The sequence below is a fragment of the Triticum dicoccoides genome, chromosome 4B (assembly GCF_002162155.2).
Source record: "Triticum dicoccoides isolate Atlit2015 ecotype Zavitan chromosome 4B, WEW_v2.0, whole genome shotgun sequence".
NCBI classification, from domain to species: Eukaryota; Viridiplantae; Streptophyta; class Magnoliopsida; order Poales; family Poaceae; genus Triticum; species Triticum dicoccoides.
The window spans coordinates 166,068,945-166,074,589 of NC_041387.1; positions in this window are offsets into that span (position 1 = coordinate 166,068,945).

Below are 5,645 nucleotides of genomic sequence, written 5' to 3' on the forward strand. Positions count from 1 at the left end.
CTCTGCGGAGCCAGTTGACAGGTCGAACATGCCGTAGAGAGATTCGTCGGGCTCGATTGCCGCGACTTGGGGGGTGGCCGACTAGCGAGCCACCGCGTGCCTCACCCACCGCTGAAGCCTTGACCGACCGGAGTGCCTGTGCCGGCGGAAAATAGGGAGGGAGGACGACACAGGGGCCGACCGATACTGGGTCGACGGTTGCCGCAGGAGGATGTCACGGACGCACGTGCAAAAGTGCGTTGCCCCGTGGACAGGGAGCGCGTCGATGTCGAGTGGAGCCTCCTGAAGCCAAGCGGAGTCGTCAGCGATGAACATGAGCGCGCCGAGACGGATCTCGCGGACCTCAACCAAAACTCCGCCTAAAACCATGATGAAGGAGATCGAAAGAATCGCAACTTCTCCAATAAGTCGCTAAGACACCTGCCCCATGTTGGGCGCCAACTGTCGTGGTTCTAGGTCTGACAGTAGTGTAGGGGGGTAGGTATGGAGAGGCAAGATCCTAGCTATGGAGTAGTCGTATATGCAAGAGTTTTACGAGTTCAGGCCCTTCTCGGAGGAAGTACCAGCCCTACGTCTCGGAGCCCGGAAGTGGTCGACTGGATTATGTGTGTATGAGTTACAGGGGTGCGAACCCTTTACACTGAGGAGGGGGTGGCTTATATAGAGTTCTCCAGACCCCTCCGGCCCTCAGTTACATAGGGTTTAAGGTACATTAAGATCGGGCGTTACTGGTAACGCCAGAAATAAAGTGCTATGATGACCATAAAAGCTACTCAATGACCGACCGTTTGCGTGCAGAGTGACTTTAGATCTCCTGGCTGTCGAGTGGTTGGCTTCATGGTCGAGTGTCTTCTAGTCCGTCGAGTGGAACACTTCTGAGTCAATTGAAAGGTGGTTTCTTCTAGAGATGTCCTTGGGGAGGGTAGTTTGGACAGGTCCATGACCCTACCCTAGGTACATAGCTTCATCAAGACCCAGAGGCCGCGTGCCGCACCTCGCTGCCCTTCTTCTGCACACGCGCTAGAGGCGGCGGCGGCAGTTGCGTTGGCCCATCGACCCAACGACATGGCGCTGCTCTCACGCGAGGGATGTTCAGAGAAATTGTGGTTGTTTTGTTGTACGAAGAAATGGATGATGTCGATGTTCAGAGAAATTGTTGATGTTTTTCTATAAAAAGAAATGGTTGATGTTTTCCTGTAACTGAATGAGTGTGGATGTTCAGACACATCCTTGTTGTTTTGCTACACCTGTCTATATATGAATGTATAGAAAATTCCTGAATGAATGTGGATGTTCAAGAGATCCTTGTTCTTTTGCTATTGTTGTACATACTGAAATCGCAGGTTTTTAGAGCAATTTTGAATTGGTTGCAGTTAGCTTTCCCATTGCTCTGGAAGTGTTGTACGATAGCTAGCTGAGCAAATTCTTTCATTAACATGGATTCTATTGTACTTCCCTAGTTCCCTGCCAGGCATGGACTAGTGGTTAACATTGCCTGCTAATTACACACCACAACACACGCAGGGAGAACAACAACATAGCAGCAGCATCAGCAGGCAGGGGACTCATGCTAAGCTAAATGCCCTCTCTTATGTACAAAACTTTCCTATTTGTTTGCAATAAACTTGATGAAACAACATGCACAAATATCAGCCTTGTGAACCATATGTTGGGGAACGTTGCAGAAAATTAAAAAAATTCTACGGTTTCACCAAGATCCATCTATGAGTTCATCTAAGCAACGAGTCATGGGAGAGAGATTGAATCTACATACCACTTTGTAGATCACGTGCGGAAGCGTTCAAGAGAACGGTGATGATGGAGTCGTACTCGCCGTGATCCAAATCACCGATGACCAAGTGCCGAATGGACAGCACCTCCGCGTTCAACACACGTACGGAGCAGATGATGTCTCCTCCTTCTTGATCCAGGAAGGGGGAAGGAGAGGTTGATGATGATCTAGCAGCACAACGGCGTGGTGGTGGATGCAGCAGAACTCCGGCAGGGCTTCGCCAAGTTGCTGCGGGAGGAGGACGAGGTGTACCAGGGGGAGGGAGGCGCCAAGACACAAGGGTGTGGCTGCGCTCCCCCCTGCCCTCATTTATATAGGCCCCCAGGGGGGGCACCGGCCCTGGGTGATCCCATCTCCCAAGGGGGGGCGGCAGCCAAGGGGGGTGGAGTGCCCCCCAAGGCAAGTGCCCCCCCACCTAGGGTTTCCAACCCTAGGCGCAAGGGGGGGGGGGGGCAGGGGGGCGCACCAGCCCACTAGGGGCTGGTTCCCCTCCCACTTCAGCCCACGGGGCCCTCCGGGATAGGTGGCCCCACCCGGTGGACCCCCGGGACACTTCTGGTGGTCCCAGTACAATACCGGGTGATCCCGAAACTTTCCCGATGGCCGAAACAGCACTTCCTATATATAATTCTTTACCTCTGGACCATTCCGGAACTCCTCGTGACGTCCAGGATCTCATCCGGGACTCTGAACAACATTCGGTTTGCTGCATACTCATATTCATACAACCCTAGCGTCACCGAACCTTAAGTGTGTAGACCCTACGGGTTCGGGAGATATGCAGACATGACCGAGACGGCTCTCCGGTCAATAACCAATAGCGGGATCTGGATACCCATGTTGGCTCCCACATACTCCTCGATGATCTCATCGGATGAACCACAATGTCGAGGATTCAAGCAACCCCGTATACTATTCCCTTTGTCAGACGGTATGTTACTTGCCCGAGATTCGATCGTCGGTATCCCAATACCTCGTTCAATCTCGTTACCGGCAAGTCACTTTACTCGTACATAATGCATGATCCCGTGACCAGACACTTGGTCACTTTGAGCTCATTATGATGATGCACTACCGAGTGGGCCCAGTGATACCTCTCCGTTATACGGAGTGACAAATCCCAGTCTCGATCCGTGTCAACCCAACAGACACTTTGGAGATACCTGTAGTGCACCTTTATAGTCACCCAGTAACATTGTGACGTTTGGCACACCCAAAGCACTCCTACAGTATCCGGGAGTTACACGATCTCATGGTCTACAGAAGAGATACTTGACATAGAAAAAGCTCTAGCAAAACGAACTACACGATCTTGTGCTATGCTTAGGATTGGGTCTTGTCCATCACATCATTCTCCTAATGATGTGATCCCGTTGTCAACGACATCTAATATCCATAGTCAGGAAACCATGACTATCTGTTGACCAACGAGCTAGTCAACTAGAGGCTCACTAGGGACATGTTGTGGTCTAAGTATTCACATGTGTATTATGATTTCCGGATAATACAATTATAGCATGAATAAAAGACAATTATCATGAATAAGGAAATATAATAATAATCCTTTTATTATTGCCTCTAGGGCATATTTCCAACAGTCTCCCACTTGCACTAGAGTCAATAATCTAGTTACATTGTGATGAATCGAACACCCATAGAGTTCTGCTGTTGATCATGTTTTGCTCGCGGAAGAGGTTTAGTCAACGGATCTGCGACATTCAGATCCGTATGTACTTTGCAAATATCTATGTCTCCATCTAGAACATTTTCACGGATGAAGTTGAAATGATGCTTGATGTGCCTGGTCTTCTTGTGAAACCTGGGCTCCTTGGCAAGGTCAATAGCTCCAGTGTTGTCACAGAAGAGTTTGAACGGCCCCGACGCATTGGGTATGACTCCTAGGTCGGTGATGAACTCCTTCACCCAAATTGCTTCATGCGCTGCCTCCGAGGCTGCCATGTACTCCGCTTCACATGTAGATCCTACCACGACGCTCTGCTTGCAGCTGCACTAGCTTACTGCCCCACCATTCAACATATACACGTATCCGGTTTGTGACTTACTGTCATCCAGATCTGTGTCGAAGCTAGCATCAACGTAACCCTTTACGACGAGCTCTTCTTCACCTCCATAAACGAGAAACATGTCCTTTGTCATTTTCAGGTACTTCAGGATATTCTTGACCGCTGTCCAGTGTTCCTTGCCGGGATTACTTTGGTACCTTCCTACCAAACTTACAGCAAGGTTTACATCAGGTCTGGTACACAGCATGGCATACATAATAGATCCTGTGGCTGAGGCATAGGGGATGACGCTCATCTCTTCTTTATCTTTTGTCGTGGTCGGGCATTGAGCCGAGCTCAATCTCACACCTTGCAATACAGGCAAGAACCCTTTCTTGGACTGATCCATTTTGAACTTCTTCAAAATCTTATCAAGGTATGTGCTTTGTGAAAGACCTATGAGGCGTCTTGATCTATCCCTATAGATCTTGATGCCTAATATGTAAGCAGCTTCTCCAAGGTCCTTCATTGAAAAACACTTATTCAAGTAGGCCTTAATGCTGTCCAAGAATTCTATATCATTTCCCATCAAAAGTATGTCATCTACATATAATATGAGAAATGCTACAGAGCTCCCACTCACTTTCTTGTAAATGCAGGCTTCTCCATAAGTCTGCATAAACCCAAACGCTTTGATCATCTCATCAAAGCGAATGTTCCAACTCCGAGATGCTTGCACCAGCCCATAAATGGATCGCTGGAGCTTGCATACTTTGTTAGCATTTAGGATCGACAAAACCTTCTGGCTGCATCATATACAACTCTTCCTTAAGATAACCGTTAAGGAATGCCGTTTTGACGTCCATCTTCCATATCTCATAATCATAGTATGCGGCAATTGCTAACATGATTCGGACGGACTTAAGCTTTGCTACGGGAGAGAAAGTCTCATCGTAGTCAACCCCTTGAACTTGCCGATAACCCTTAGCGACAAGTCGAGCTTTATAGATGGTGACATTACCATCCACGTCCGTCTTCTTCTTAAAGATCCATTTGTTTTCTATCGCTCGCCGACCATCGGGCAAGTCAGTCAAAGTCCATACTTTGTTTTCATACATGGATTCTATCTCGGATTGCATGGCTTCTAGACATTTGTTGGAATCTGGGCCCGCCATTGCTTCTTCATAGTTCGAAGGTTCACCGTTGTCTAACAACATGATTTCCAGGACAGGGTTGCCATACCACTCTGGTGTGGAACGTGTCCTCGTGGACCTACGAAGTTCAATAGCAACTTGATCTGAAGTACCTTGATCATCATCATTAATTTCCTCTCCAGTCGGTGTAGGCACCACAGGAACATTTTCCTGAGCCGCACTACTTTCTGGTTCAAGAGGTAGTACTTCATCGAGTTCTACTTTCCTCCCACTTACTCCTTTCGAGAGAAACTCCTTTTCCAGAAAGGATCCGTTCTTGGCAACAAAGATCTTGCCTTCAGATCTAAGGTAGAAGGTATACCCAATGGTTTCCTTGGGGTATCCTATGAAGACTTCCGACTTGGGTTCGAGCTTTTTAGATTGAAATTTCTTGACATAAGCATCGCATCCCCAAACTTCTAGAAACGACAGCTTAGGTTTCTTCCCAAACCATATTTCATACGGTGTCGTCTCAACGGATTTAGACGGTGCCCTACTTAAAGTGAATGTAGCTGTCATCGTCGTCGTCGTTGTTGTTGTTGTTGTTGTTGTTGTTGTTGTTGTTGTTGCTGCAGTTCTTGTTGTTGTTTTTGTTGTTGTTTTTGTTGTTGTTGTTGTTCTTGTTGTTGTTGTTGTTGTTGTTGTTGTTGTTGTTGT